The sequence below is a fragment of the Lissotriton helveticus genome, chromosome 9, assembly GCF_964261635.1.
Source record: "Lissotriton helveticus chromosome 9, aLisHel1.1, whole genome shotgun sequence".
NCBI classification, from domain to species: domain Eukaryota; kingdom Metazoa; phylum Chordata; class Amphibia; order Caudata; family Salamandridae; genus Lissotriton; species Lissotriton helveticus.
In genome coordinates, this window is record NC_136070.1 from 613,631,729 (window position 1) to 613,647,993 (window position 16,265).

At 40.4% G+C, this 16,265-nt stretch overlaps 1 long non-coding RNA gene across 12 annotated transcripts in view; it reads left to right on the plus strand.

Annotated features, from left to right (window-relative positions):
- The window catches only part of LOC144781681 (uncharacterized), a 315,416-nt gene that overhangs the window by 248,028 nt on the left and 51,123 nt on the right, over positions 1–16,265 (plus strand). For all 12 annotated transcript variants that reach the window (XR_013601047.1, XR_013601036.1, XR_013601043.1 and 9 more), the window contains 3 exons: positions 5,529–5,619; positions 9,769–9,859; positions 14,009–14,099. This is a non-coding gene — a long non-coding RNA (uncharacterized LOC144781681). The remainder of the gene's footprint in view (positions 1–5,528; positions 5,620–9,768; positions 9,860–14,008; positions 14,100–16,265) is intronic.

The following is a 16,265-nucleotide window of genomic DNA, read 5'->3' on the forward strand; positions in this document are numbered from 1 at the left end:
AGTTTAGTTTAAGTTTGTTTTTGCCAAGTGAATAACTAAAGAATTCTCTAGGAGGGGTTATTCAGTTCTGTACCTGGAATTTAGGATGAATGAGGAATGGTATCTCTTTCTCTGCTCTCGATATTCCAGGCTGCCTGCGAGGGCTGCCCAGAAGCGCCGGTGCTGGGTCTCTCGGCTTGAGATAGCAGCGCGTCTCTCAGCGCGTCAGGAAGGCGGGGCTGCTGCCTGCGGGGTCTGCTTCTGCTCTCGGCTTCGGCAAGTATGGCTGCTCCGTCTTGTCACCACGCGTGTGTTTGCATAGGGCAAGGTCGGCAATATTTATACCTTAAAGGTGCCGAGATTGACGTAAGGATGGACATAGGTACGTCAATAAAGATGTCATACGACTTGCTCGTTAGCACATTCTTTACTAAAGTTCTCTGTGAAATCAAAACAATGGCCGCACGGATTATCCAGGTTGTCATAGGTTTGATTTGTTATGAGAACGTCGTATGCCTTATCAGGGGCTGGAGGAATGTCGCTTGTCTAATTAGATCTCAAGCGTTATGACCTAATCAGATAACACGTTCCTGTGCCGTAGTGTGACTGCGTCAGATAACGGTATCTGCATCATGGGGGATTTCTTGCCTCATGGGCTGACTGTTAGTTAACTAGCTAGTAAGTTTAACCAGAATAGGGTCAGGAATAGGGGGATCGAATCAGAACCTATAGAAATACACGACACTTCCTTGTGGAGAAAAATTCAGAAGAGTGGCGTCCAATATTGGATCTGCGCAAACTCAACAAATATCTAAAGAAACAGAGTTTCCGCATGGTAACGTTGAAGGACATTCTGAATTGTCTCAACGAAGGAGACTTTCTGGCTTCTCTGGATATGCAAGACGCATATTTTCACATCCCTATTCACCCGAACCACCGCAAATTCCTAAGGTTTCAAGTGGCCGGCGTCCATTTCCAATTCAAAGTCCTCCCGTTCGGCCTCAAATCGGCCCCCAGAATCTTCACGAAATGCCTGGCTCCAGTAGCTGCAATGTTGAGGTCCCTGGGACTCCAGGTGTTCCCATACCTCGACGACTGGCTGTTAAAGGGTCCAACCAGTCACTCGACCATGGAGGCAGTCAACAGAACACTTTCACTGTTCTCGAATCTAGGACTGACCCTCAATTCTCAAAAATCTCAGCTCCAACCTCGTCAACGATTGACTTTTCTGGGTGCAGTCTTGGACACATGCCAGTGCAAGGCATACTTGACAAAGGAGCGCCAAAACAAGCTCGTCAAACTGGCAAAACAAATATCCGCAAAAAAGTCGCTTTCAGTTCGGATATATGCTTCCCTTCTGGGGATGTGTTCATCTGCGATCAATCTCATTCCTATGGCAAGACTCAGAATGAGACCGTTGCAGGAGGAGTTGCTTCGTCAGTGGAAGCAGGTCGAGGGATCATTCGACGACCGCATCAAAGTCACTGTCAAAATGAAACAGGCTCTTCTCTGGTGGTCGAAGACGCACAACTTGTCGCCGGGCCTCGCCTTCCTCCAAGAGATTCCGGACTTCACTCTGACTACGGATGCGTCCATGGAAGGTTGGGGAGGTCACCTTCAGGACCTTCAGATCCAGGGAAGATGGTCTCATCAGTACCAACAGATGCACATCAACATATTGGAACTCAGGGCCATTTTTCTTTCCCTGCAAGCTTTTCTACCAAGGATCGTGAATTCGTCCGTCCTGGTGCGCACGGACAATACCACCAGCATGTTCTACATAAACAAACAGGGAGGAACGAAATCTCTTACCCTGTCACTGCAAGCTCAGGAGATGTGGGAATGGGCCTTAAGTCACAGCATATCCCTCAAAGCAGAGCATGTTCAAGGGGTTCGAAACTCTCTAGCAGACAGTCTCAGCAGAACTTTTGTGGACTGTCACGAATGGGAACTCGAACAACATCAAGTAGACACAATTTTTCGCCTTTGGGGGAGACCAACGCTGGATTTGTTTGCCACGCAGCAAAACAGCAAGTGCCTGTTTTATGCCAGCAGGTTCCCAGGACGGGGGTCAAGAGGAAATGCCCTCCTCATGAGATGGACCGGAATGTTTGCGTACGCTTATCCTCCGATTCCGCTCATTCCGAAAGTCCTGCAAAAGATGAAGAGGGAACACTGCACTCTCATCCTCATTGCTCCACGTTGGCCAAGACAATATTGGTTTCAAGAGCTTCTCCTGCTGTCTCAACAGCCTCCGTTTCGGCTCAAACCGACAATGTCGATGCTGACAAGAGAGGGCGGTCAGATCCAACATCCAGATCCTCAATCGCTGCACTTGCACGCTTGGCTCCTGATTTCCTAGAGTTCAAAGACCTAAACATTCCCTCGGAATGCAGAAAGATATTGTCGCAAGCACGTGCGCAAAGTACCATCAAAACATATCGTTTCAAGTGGAAGAGGTTTTGTTCATGGTGTGGAGATAATGCCGTTCATCCGCTGCAGGCTCCTCCTGAAGCCATCCTTCCATACCTGCTTTCTCTGGCTAAATCAGGTCTAGCCTTTTCTTCTATTAAAGTACATCTGGCAGCAATCTCCAGATTCAGGAAGAACTCCAGCAAACCATCCTTATGTTCTTCTTCCTTGATCAAACAATTCCTTAAAGGACTATTCAGAGCTTTTCCTCCAGTTCGTCCTCCTCCTCCGGAATGGGATCTTAATGTAGTCCTTTCCCAACTTCTTAAAAGGCCTTTTGAACCAATCCATAAAGCGGAACTGAAGTTTCTGACTTGGAAAGTTGCAATCCTGTTGGCTCTTACTTCTGCTCGCAGAGTTAGTGAAATACAGGCGTTCACTATTACTCCCCCTTTTCTGCAATTCTCTAAGGACTTTGTTACACTTAGGACCAACCCTAAATTCATTCCTAAAGTGCCAACTCAATTCCACATTAATCAACCGGTCAAACTCAGAACCTTTTTCCCGGATCCAAAAACTCCTGCAGAGAGGGTTTTACATTCTCTAGATGTCAAAAGGTGTCTGAAATTCTATCTGCAAAAAACGAAAGACATACGTAAATCTACACAACTGTTTGTTGCCTATGGAAGACCCACCTTCGGTCAAGCTGTCACAAAAGCAACTATTGCCAGGTGGTTGTCTTCCACAATTACCTTCTGTCATGACAAGGCCAATAGACCTTTATCAAGGAAGGTCAAAGCTCATTCCACAAGAACAGTGTCGACATCTACGGCCCTTTTCGCTGGAGTGACTCTAGAGAACATTTGCCGAGCTGCTACTTGGAAAAGTGTGCACACTTTTACCGAACATTACTGTCTGCAGTCAGCAGTTCAAGATGACACAGCTGTTGGTGATGCAGTGCTGCAGCATCTTCTTCACTAAGGTTGGAAAGATTATATATTTTAAACTTTACATATTTATAATGCTGTCCTATCTGTTATATTTGAAGGTTTTGATGCATATGTTATGTTAACATGTTTTGTACTCTATTACCTTCCTGGTTGTGTGGGGATTGATTTATGTTTTCTTTGTCTCCCACCTTCCTCTATCGACAGACATGATGTTACTGCTTGCTATTCTGATTCAGGCATGTGAATCTATGAAAGATACCCTAATACCGGATAAGAAAACGAGTTACTTACCTGTAACTACGGTTATCCAGTATTGGTATCTTTCATAGATTCACATGCACCCACCCTCCTCCCCGGTAGGGCAGTTCTGGCTATGGATACTAATTCTCACTTGTGCTGGGAAAATCTGAGGAGAACTGCCTGAGCTGGGAAGGTTCTAGAGGGTGAGGACAGCTGATTGGCTGAGGCTAATATTTCAGGTCTTTTTACATAATGATATAGATAGGCTGCTAAGTTTTGAGGCCTAGTTAGGCCTTTAGGCTTTTCGAGCCTACTACAAGAAATTTTAGGCACTGCTATTATATATTTTATTTACCGTGGGACTCCCGCCTCGACGACGGGGAATGATTCAGGCATGTGAATCTATGAAAGATACCAATACTGGATAACCGTAGTTACAGGTAAGTAACTCGTTTTCTTATCTTCTTTACTTCCTTCTATCTGGCCTTTCATTCCTTCCCTTTTTCTTGCTTTTTTTTCTTTATTCATTCTTTTCTTCTTTCTTTTTATTTCCTCTGCTATTTTCTTATTTCGTTCCTCCATTTCTTCTTTTCTTTATTTTCTTTAAATCTTTATTTTTTTCATTTCTATATTTATCTTCTTTCCTTCTTTCTTTTTTACTTCCTTTTTCTTCACTTCCTTATTCTTTCTTCTTTCCTTCCTTTTTCTACCACTCCTTTCTTTCTCTCTCTCCCTCATTACCTTTCTCCCTCACTCGGCAGAACGATTGCCATCTTTAGGTTTGTGTTATCCAAAACCTTTTGTTTTTACAAAAATTATGTGCGTGACGTAGTTACTTTTAGTTTGTTTTAGCCACAATTCATCCATTCGTCTGTGGTTGTATCATTCACATTTTTCCACACCCCACTCAAGCATACATCAAGGGGCAATGTTCCAGCTATTTATTGACTTCACTATGAGTTACAGCATGCTGCCCTTTCACAAGGGAAGCACAGCTATACAGAAAGTAGTTCCCTTCAGTGCCAGGGAGTAACATGGTAATTTGTGTTTTTTAGACCAAAAATATTTTTGCCTTTAGTCAAGGTTTTTTCTTAGGTTGATGAATACACAGCAGCTTCCCGAACAACAAATATTTCCAAAAATCATAGCAAAACAAGATTTGACAAAAAGCTGGTGGACAATGCCAGACCTAATGGCTTTGCCAGTGCTTGTTTCACATTGTCACGTTGAATATTCACCCCAGTAATTATTAATTTTTCTACAGAGATTTCGCAGCACATAGCCCCCACGTAGATCAATGATATGTGTGACATCCATAACAGGGCCTCCATTTTAAAGTGCTGCGGTGTACAACCTTAGGTTTGTCCTAAAGTGTCACACAATACCTAGAGCATGTAGGTATTATGGCTGCCCTTCAGATAACTAATGTGAGAGGTTTAGCCCCAGATTTCATTGTGTGCTGGGTGTTTTTGGGGCATGAGCTCGGTTTACAACATGCCTTACACCCTGGGGCAAATTGTGTACTGCGTAAATGCTGATTGCACAAATGTAACATTTACTCCAGCAAAGCTGTTGATCTCCTAATAAGGGATGAAATGGATCTTTCCCATGTTTTCCCTGTTCCAGCGTGTTCAAACTTATGTCCTCATTATTTTTGGGGATATAATCCAGTTTCATCCATAAATGTTTCCTGCGTCTAGAGTATAAGGTGTTTCTCCCTGTGCTGTGGCACAGACAGAGTTAAAAACTGTGGAATCGAATGTTCCCAAATTGAATTCCCTTCAATGTAAAAAGTTTGTTTCAAGCAGGACTGTCACTTGTTTTTTGCCCCGGACTCTGCGCCTGTGTCATAATGATCAAAACCTTTTGTGAAGGCGAACAGGAAAGTGTTAACACAGACTGAGAGGCCTCCGTTCACGTCTAAAGCATGTGCTTGTCTTTTTTCAGGAGCAGTTTCTGACCTGCTTGACAAGCACAGTTTCCCACCGAACAGCAGTGCAGATGGAAGAGAAAGGACTAAGGACCATCGTACAGAAAGGTACTTTAGATGTTTGCATTGTATGGTATTGTAGCATTTGGGATCACATTCACACTGCTTGACACCATCTGAAAGTAAACCTGCATTGCTGAATCGTAAGATGTTATTTTTCTTTCTGTATGTTCAATGTAGAGTAAAAAAAAGAAAGCATTCTCTGAATGTAACAGTTGTTACCAACCCCACTCACATTATATAATCTTAATATTGGACCTAGTCTCTTTATTAAATGAGTGAAAACTTTGGCCTCCTTTATGAGTTTAGTGGGATTCCTGTTTCGGCCTGAAACACTGTTTTGGAAAATGCAAGGGACGAGGAATACAGCATCTCTGCAGCAATCCTACACCCAGACACTTCACGAGGTAAAAGGTGGTGAAATCTGGTGTATGGAAGGGTGGAAAATGGAGAATTATCAGAGGTCATCAAACACTGTATTTCCCAGCACCACAGTGATTACCAATTCTTCAGGGGAGTCTCAGGGTACAGTTCGTAATTCTGCGGTATTCCTGTATCCCAAATTGCGGTCCCCATGGTATTGGTAATGTTGGGAGTGGGAATACCGATGTCTTGTCCCTCAGTAACTGATGGGGATGCAAAGCATATTGAGTTCCTCTCAGGGGACTTTTCGGGTGAGTCTCCACCAGAGGAAAGCATGCAATGCTTACCAGAATGGTGAAATCGAGGACTGGGTATCCCAGGGGTTCTCTTCCTAAGACTTCGATTGTAATAAATATATACTTTTTGAGAACCTTTTTGACAACCCTGACTTTGGAGACAGGCATTGTAAAGTACACCATCTCTTACTCGTGACTATGTTGCACTTTAATTACCACCTTGTGAGATCAGCCACTTGCATGGTGTTGACGAGGGTGCATACATTAAAGTGAATCTTCACAGCTGTCCTGTAAGGCCATACTGGATTGGCGATAATAGATTCCGACACTAAGGCTCTGTGTGCCATTAAAGGTGAAATGACAAATTGAAGAATTGTGAACGTTTGCTGCATGAAATGTCACTGTGTTGTTTGTTACTGGTTCTAATTTAATGAATTGGATCTGGCTGCAATTTTAGGATTGGTGTTAGCCAAAAAACTTTTAATTTTACTAAAAGGATATGTATAATGTATTTACTTAAAGGGGGTTTCCGCCACCTTTCTTCGTCCATTGTTCTGTTGTCATTCATATCTTGCATACGCCCACTACAGCATGCAGTGTGGGGCAGTCGTTCAGCCTACTTCAGCCATTGGCTATTTTAACTTTGAGTGGCTGCTTTTTTCTTGTCACAGCGAGCATACCCACACACAAGGTAGTTCCCTTCAGTGCCAGTGTTTTGCTTGTTTTTGTTTTATAATAACTTTAGTTATGCTTTAGTTTTTAGAGCCTGACCTGAAAACACGCCGTATTCCATGCTCTATTAGTTCCTGTCTCCGGCCAATGCTGTTGTAAATTCCTTTTGGCGACTCCTTTGTTTATCTGACTGGTGGTATTTCACAGCCTAACAGATTGCATCCATTGGAAACTGTTCTGTAATAAGATAGCCTCTTTTTACTATGCATGCAGTATACAAACCGAAAACTTCAATATTATAGATGGGAATTCATAAGCGGAGAATTCTTTAGAACACATTTATTCTGGACTTAATTTCACCAGTGGTTCTTCAACAACCGTTGCCCAGGAAGAAAACAGGACTTTATTTGGTTTTATTGGTAGCACTTGTTCTGTCTTTCTTTTTTTCTTTCTTTTTATATTTCTTTCTTTCTCGCCTTCTTTCTTTCCTTCCTTCCTTTTCACCATTTTTCTTTCTTTCTGCTTTCCTGCTCTTATTGCTTTTTTCGTCTTTTGTTCCTTTGTCATTCTACCTCCCTTTCCGTTGTATCCTTCTTTCTTTCATTCCTTTTTTCCTTCTTGTTTGTTCTTTCTTTCGTGCCTTCTTTCCTTTCTTTCTGCTTTTCTCTTTCGTTCTTTCCTAATTCTTGCTTGCTTACCTTTTTCCTATATCTTCTTTTTTCTTTCCTCTCTTTCTTTCTTTTTCTTTCTATATTTCTTTATTTATTTCTCGCCTTCTTTCTTTTCTTTTTCACCATTTTCTTTCCTTTTTCTTACTTTCTGCTTTCCTTCTCCTATTGCTTTTTTTCTTCTTTCGTTCCTTTGTCATTCTACCACTTTCCATTGTATCCTTCTTTCTTTCATTCTTTATTTCCTTCTTTTGTTCGTGCTTTCTTTCCTTTCTTTTTTCTCTTTCCTCTTTTATTCATTCATTCGTTCTTTCCTAAATTCTTGTGTGCTTTCCTTTTTACCTATATCTTCTTTTTTCTCTCCTCTCTTTCTTTCTTGCCTTTCTTTCCTGTCTTATTTCCTTCCTTTGTACTTGCCTTCTGTCTTGATTTCTTTCCTGCTTTCCTTCTTTCTCAGATTTTTTCATTTTTTCCTTTCTTGCATTCTTTGCTGCCTTTCCGTTTTCTTTCTTTCCTTCTTTCTCATAGTCTTTCTTTCTCTTTCTGTCTCCTTCTTTCCTTCCTTTTCTTCTCTGCTTCCTTCATTTCGTTACTTTTTTCTTTACTTCTCTCCTTTTCTTCATTTCCTTTGTTCTTTCTTTCCTTTATTTATCCTCAGTTCCTGCTTTCCTTTATTTTTCCTTCTTTCATTTCTTCTTTCCTTCCTTCTTATCTTCTTTACTTCCTTATATCTGGCCTTTCATTCCTTCCCTTTTTCTTGCTTTTTTTCCTTTATTCATTCTTTTCTTCTTTCGTTTTATTTCCTCTGCTATTTTCTTATTTCGTTCCTCCATTTCTTCTTTTCTTCATTTTCTTTAAATCTTTATTTTTTTCATTTCTATATTTATCTTCTTTCCTTCTTTCTTTTTTACTTCCTTTTTCTTCACTTCCTTATTCTTTCTTCTTTCCTTCCTTTTTCTACCACTCCTTTCTTTCTCTCTCTCCCTCATTACCTTTCTCCCTCACTTGGCAGAACGATTGCCATCTTTAGGTTTGTGTTATCCAAAACCTTTTGTTTTTACAAAAATGATGTGCGTGACGTAGTTAATTTTAGTTTGTTTTAGCCACAATTCATCCATTCGTCTGTGGTTATATCATTCACATTTTTCCACACCCCACTCAAGCATACATCAAGGGGCAATGTTCCAGCTATTTACTGACTTCACTATGAGTTACAGCATGCTGCCCTTTCACAAGGGAAGCACAGCTATACAGAAAGTAGTTCCCTTCAGTGCCAGGGAGTAACATGGTAATTTGTGTTTTTTAGACCAAAAATATTTTTGCCTTTAGTCAAGGTTTTTTCTTAGGTTGATGAATACACAGCAGCTTCCCGAACAACAAATATTTCCAAAAATCATAGCAAAACAAGATTTGACAAAAAGCTGGTGGACAATGCCAGACCTAATGGCTTTGCCAGTGCTTGTTTCACATTGTCACGTTGAATATTCACCCCAGTAATTATTAATTTTTCTACAGAGATTTCGCAGCACATAGCCCCCACGTAGATCGATGATATGTGTGACATCCATAACAGGGCCTCCATTTTAAAGTGCTGCGGTGTACAACCTTAGGTTTGTCCTAAAGTGTCACACAATACCTAGAGCATGTAGGTATTATGGCTGCCCTTCAGATAACTAATGTGAGAGGTTTAGCCCCAGATTTCATTGTGTGCTGGGTGTTTTTGGGGCATGAGCTCGGTTTACAACATGCCTTACACCCTGGGGCAAATTGTGTACTGCGTAAATGCTGATTGCACAAATGTAACATTTACTCCAGCAAAGCTGTTGATCTCCTAATAAGGGATGAAATGGATCTTTCCCATGTTTTCCCTGTTCCAGCGTGTTCAAACTTATGTCCTCATTATTTTTGGGGATATAATCCAGTTTCATCCATAAATGTTTCCTGCGTCTAGAGTATAAGGTGTTTCTCCCTGTGCTGTGGCACAGACAGAGTTAAAAACTGTGGAATCGAATGTTCCCAAATTGAATTCCCTTCAATGTAAAAAGTTTGTTTCAAGCAGGACTGTCACTTGTTTTTTGCCCCGGACTCTGCGCCTGTGTCATAATGATCAAAACCTTTTGTGAAGGCGAACAGGAAAGTGTTAACACAGACTGAGAGGCCTCCGTTCACGTCTAAAGCATGTGCTTGTCTTTTTTCAGGAGCAGTTTCTGACCTGCTTGACAAGCACAGTTTCCCACCGAACAGCAGTGCAGATGGAAGAGAAAGGACTAAGGACCATCGTACAGAAAGGTACTTTAGATGTTTGCATTGTATGGTATTGTAGCATTTGGGATCACATTCACACTGCTTGACACCATCTGAAAGTAAACCTGCATTGCTGAATCGTAAGATGTTATTTTTCTTTCTGTATGTTCAATGTAGAGTAAAAAAAAGAAAGCATTCTCTGAATGTAACAGTTGTTACCAACCCCACTCACATTATATAATCTTAATATTGGACCTAGTCTCTTTATTAAATGAGTGAAAACTTTGGCCTCCTTTATGAGTTTAGTGGGATTCCTGTTTCGGCCTGAAACACTGTTTTGGAAAATGCAAGGGACGAGGAATACAGCATCTCTGCAGCAATCCTACACCCAGACACTTCACGAGGTAAAAGGTGGTGAAATCTGGTGTATGGAAGGGTGGAAAATGGAGAATTATCAGAGGTCATCAAACACTGTATTTCCCAGCACCACAGTGATTACCAATTCTTCAGGGGAGTCTCAGGGTACAGTTCGTAATTCTGCGGTATTCCTGTATCCCAAATTGCGGTCCCCATGGTATTGGTAATGTTGGGAGTGGGAATACCGATGTCTTGTCCCTCAGTAACTGATGGGGATGCAAAGCATATTGAGTTCCTCTCAGGGGACTTTTCGGGTGAGTCTCCACCAGAGGAAAGCATGCAATGCTTACCAGAATGGTGAAATCGAGGACTGGGTATCCCAGGGGTTCTCTTCCTAAGACTTCGATTGTAATAAATATATACTTTTTGAGAACCTTTTTGACAACCCTGACTTTGGAGACAGGCATTGTAAAGTACACCATCTCTTACTCGTGACTATGTTGCACTTTAATTACCACCTTGTGAGATCAGCCACTTGCATGGTGTTGACGAGGGTGCATACATTAAAGTGAATCTTCACAGCTGTCCTGTAAGGCCATACTGGATTGGCGATAATAGATTCCGACACTAAGGCTCTGTGTGCCATTAAAGGTGAAATGACAAATTGAAGAATTGTGAACGTTTGCTGCATGAAATGTCACTGTGTTGTTTGTTACTGGTTCTAATTTAATGAATTGGATCTGGCTGCAATTTTAGGATTGGTGTTAGCCAAAAAACTTTTAATTTTACTAAAAGGATATGTATAATGTATTTACTTAAAGGGGGTTTCCGCCACCTTTCTTCGTCCATTGTTCTGTTGTCATTCATATCTTGCATACGCCCACTACAGCATGCAGTGTGGGGCAGTCGTTCAGCCTACTTCAGCCATTGGCTATTTTAACTTTGAGTGGCTGCTTTTTTCTTGTCACAGCGAGCATACCCACACACAAGGTAGTTCCCTTCAGTGCCAGTGTTTTGCTTGTTTTTGTTTTATAATAACTTTAGTTATGCTTTAGTTTTTAGAGCCTGACCTGAAAACACGCCGTATTCCATGCTCTATTAGTTCCTGTCTCCGGCCAATGCTGTTGTAAATTCCTTTTGGCGACTCCTTTGTTTATCTGACTGGTGGTATTTCACAGCCTAACAGATTGCATCCATTGGAAACTGTTCTGTAATAAGATAGCCTCTTTTTACTATGCATGCAGTATACAAACCGAAAACTTCAATATTATAGATGGGAATTCATAAGCGGAGAATTCTTTAGAACACATTTATTCTGGACTTAATTTCACCAGTGGTTCTTCAACAACCGTTGCCCAGGAAGAAAACAGGACTTTATTTGGTTTTATTGGTAGCACTTGTTCTGTCTTTCTTTTTTTCTTTCTTTTTATATTTCTTTCTTTCTCGCCTTCTTTCTTTCCTTCCTTCCTTTTCACCATTTTTCTTTCTTTCTGCTTTCCTGCTCTTATTGCTTTTTTCGTCTTTTGTTCCTTTGTCATTCTACCTCCCTTTCCGTTGTATCCTTCTTTCTTTCATTCCTTTTTTCCTTCTTGTTTGTTCTTTCTTTCGTGCCTTCTTTCCTTTCTTTCTGCTTTTCTCTTTCGTTCTTTCCTAATTCTTGCTTGCTTACCTTTTTCCTATATCTTCTTTTTTCTTTCCTCTCTTTCTTTCTTTTTCTTTCTATATTTCTTTATTTATTTCTCACCTTCTTTCTTTTCTTTTTCACCATTTTCTTTCCTTTTTCTTACTTTCTGCTTTCCTTCTCCTATTGCTTTTTTTCTTCTTTCGTTCCTTTGTCATTCTACCACTTTCCATTGTATCCTTCTTTCTTTCATTCTTTATTTCCTTCTTTTGTTCGTGCTTTCTTTCCTTTCTTTTTTCTCTTTCCTCTTTTATTCATTCATTCGTTCTTTCCTAAATTCTTGTGTGCTTTCCTTTTTACCTATATCTTCTTTTTTCTCTCCTCTCTTTCTTTCTTGCCTTTCTTTCCTGTCTTATTTCCTTCCTTTGTACTTGCCTTCTGTCTTGATTTCTTTCCTGCTTTCCTTCTTTCTCAGATTTTTTCATTTTTTCCTTTCTTGCATTCTTTGCTGCCTTTCCGTTTTCTTTCTTTCCTTCTTTCTCATAGTCTTTCTTTCTCTTTCTGTCTCCTTCTTTCCTTCCTTTTCTTCTCTGCTTCCTTCATTTCGTTACTTTTTTCTTTACTTCTCTCCTTTTCTTCATTTCCTTTGTTCTTTCTTTCCTTTATTTATCCTCAGTTCCTGCTTTCCTTTATTTTTCCTTCTTTCATTTCTTCTTTCCTTCCTTCTTATCTTCTTTACTTCCTTATATCTGGCCTTTCATTCCTTCCCTTTTTCTTGCTTTTTTTCCTTTATTCATTCTTTTCTTCTTTCGTTTTATTTCCTCTGCTATTTTCTTATTTCGTTCCTCCATTTCTTCTTTTCTTCATTTTCTTTAAATCTTTATTTTTTTCATTTCTATATTTATCTTCTTTCCTTCTTTCTTTTTTACTTCCTTTTTCTTCACTTCCTTATTCTTTCTTCTTTCCTTCCTTTTTCTACCACTCCTTTCTTTCTCTCTCTCCCTCATTACCTTTCTCCCTCACTTGGCAGAACGATTGCCATCTTTAGGTTTGTGTTATCCAAAACCTTTTGTTTTTACAAAAATGATGTGCGTGACGTAGTTAATTTTAGTTTGTTTTAGCCACAATTCATCCATTCGTCTGTGGTTATATCATTCACATTTTTCCACACCCCACTCAAGCATACATCAAGGGGCAATGTTCCAGCTATTTACTGACTTCACTATGAGTTACAGCATGCTGCCCTTTCACAAGGGAAGCACAGCTATACAGAAAGTAGTTCCCTTCAGTGCCAGGGAGTAACATGGTAATTTGTGTTTTTTAGACCAAAAATATTTTTGCCTTTAGTCAAGGTTTTTTCTTAGGTTGATGAATACACAGCAGCTTCCCGAACAACAAATATTTCCAAAAATCATAGCAAAACAAGATTTGACAAAAAGCTGGTGGACAATGCCAGACCTAATGGCTTTGCCAGTGCTTGTTTCACATTGTCACGTTGAATATTCACCCCAGTAATTATTAATTTTTCTACAGAGATTTCGCAGCACATAGCCCCCACGTAGATCAATGATATGTGTGACATCCATAACAGGGCCTCCATTTTAAAGTGCTGCGGTGTACAACCTTAGGTTTGTCCTAAAGTGTCACACAATACCTAGAGCATGTAGGTATTATGGCTGCCCTTCAGATAACTAATGTGAGAGGTTTAGCCCCAGATTTCATTGTGTGCTGGGTGTTTTTGGGGCATGAGCTCGGTTTACAACATGCCTTACACCCTGGGGCAAATTGTGTACTGCGTAAATGCTGATTGCACAAATGTAACATTTACTCCAGCAAAGCTGTTGATCTCCTAATAAGGGATGAAATGGATCTTTCCCATGTTTTCCCTGTTCCAGCGTGTTCAAACTTATGTCCTCATTATTTTTGGGGATATAATCCAGTTTCATCCATAAATGTTTCCTGCGTCTAGAGTATAAGGTGTTTCTCCCTGTGCTGTGGCACAGACAGAGTTAAAAACTGTGGAATCGAATGTTCCCAAATTGAATTCCCTTCAATGTAAAAAGTTTGTTTCAAGCAGGACTGTCACTTGTTTTTTGCCCCGGACTCTGCGCCTGTGTCATAATGATCAAAACCTTTTGTGAAGGCGAACAGGAAAGTGTTAACACAGACTGAGAGGCCTCCGTTCACGTCTAAAGCATGTGCTTGTCTTTTTTCAGGAGCAGTTTCTGACCTGCTTGACAAGCACAGTTTCCCACCGAACAGCAGTGCAGATGGAAGAGAAAGGACTAAGGACCATCGTACAGAAAGGTACTTTAGATGTTTGCATTGTATGGTATTGTAGCATTTGGGATCACATTCACACTGCTTGACACCATCTGAAAGTAAACCTGCATTGCTGAATCGTAAGATGTTATTTTTCTTTCTGTATGTTCAATGTAGAGTAAAAAAAAGAAAGCATTCTCTGAATGTAACAGTTGTTACCAACCCCACTCACATTATATAATCTTAATATTGGACCTAGTCTCTTTATTAAATGAGTGAAAACTTTGGCCTCCTTTATGAGTTTAGTGGGATTCCTGTTTCGGCCTGAAACACTGTTTTGGAAAATGCAAGGGACGAGGAATACAGCATCTCTGCAGCAATCCTACACCCAGACACTTCACGAGGTAAAAGGTGGTGAAATCTGGTGTATGGAAGGGTGGAAAATGGAGAATTATCAGAGGTCATCAAACACTGTATTTCCCAGCACCACAGTGATTACCAATTCTTCAGGGGAGTCTCAGGGTACAGTTCGTAATTCTGCGGTATTCCTGTATCCCAAATTGCGGTCCCCATGGTATTGGTAATGTTGGGAGTGGGAATACCGATGTCTTGTCCCTCAGTAACTGATGGGGATGCAAAGCATATTGAGTTCCTCTCAGGGGACTTTTCGGGTGAGTCTCCACCAGAGGAAAGCATGCAATGCTTACCAGAATGGTGAAATCGAGGACTGGGTATCCCAGGGGTTCTCTTCCTAAGACTTCGATTGTAATAAATATATACTTTTTGAGAACCTTTTTGACAACCCTGACTTTGGAGACAGGCATTGTAAAGTACACCATCTCTTACTCGTGACTATGTTGCACTTTAATTACCACCTTGTGAGATCAGCCACTTGCATGGTGTTGACGAGGGTGCATACATTAAAGTGAATCTTCACAGCTGTCCTGTAAGGCCATACTGGATTGGCGATAATAGATTCCGACACTAAGGCTCTGTGTGCCATTAAAGGTGAAATGACAAATTGAAGAATTGTGAACGTTTGCTGCATGAAATGTCACTGTGTTGTTTGTTACTGGTTCTAATTTAATGAATTGGATCTGGCTGCAATTTTAGGATTGGTGTTAGCCAAAAAACTTTTAATTTTACTAAAAGGATATGTATAATGTATTTACTTAAAGGGGGTTTCCGCCACCTTTCTTCGTCCATTGTTCTGTTGTCATTCATATCTTGCATACGCCCACTACAGCATGCAGTGTGGGGCAGTCGTTCAGCCTACTTCAGCCATTGGCTATTTTAACTTTGAGTGGCTGCTTTTTTCTTGTCACAGCGAGCATACCCACACACAAGGTAGTTCCCTTCAGTGCCAGTGTTTTGCTTGTTTTTGTTTTATAATAACTTTAGTTATGCTTTAGTTTTTAGAGCCTGACCTGAAAACACGCCGTATTCCATGCTCTATTAGTTCCTGTCTCCGGCCAATGCTGTTGTAAATTCCTTTTGGCGACTCCTTTGTTTATCTGACTGGTGGTATTTCACAGCCTAACAGATTGCATCCATTGGAAACTGTTCTGTAATAAGATAGCCTCTTTTTACTATGCATGCAGTATACAAACCGAAAACTTCAATATTATAGATGGGAATTCATAAGCGGAGAATTCTTTAGAACACATTTATTCTGGACTTAATTTCACCAGTGGTTCTTCAACAACCGTTGCCCAGGAAGAAAACAGGACTTTATTTGGTTTTATTGGTAGCACTTGTTCTGTCTTTCTTTTTTTCTTTCTTTTTATATTTCTTTCTTTCTCGCCTTCTTTCTTTCCTTCCTTCCTTTTCACCATTTTTCTTTCTTTCTGCTTTCCTGCTCTTATTGCTTTTTTCGTCTTTTGTTCCTTTGTCATTCTACCTCCCTTTCCATTGTATCCTTCTTTCTTTCATTCCTTTTTTCCTTCTTGTTTGTTCTTTCTTTCGTGCCTTCTTTCCTTTCTTTCTGCTTTTCTCTTTCGTTCTTTCCTAATTCTTGCTTGCTTACCTTTTTCCTATATCTTCTTTTTTCTTTCCTCTCTTTCTTTCTTTTTCTTTCTATATTTCTTTATTTATTTCTCACCTTCTTTCTTTTCTTTTTCACCATTTTCTTTCCTTTTTCTTACTTTCTGCTTTCCTTCTCCTATTGCTTTTTTTCTTCTTTCGTTCCTTTGTCATTCTACCACTTTCCAT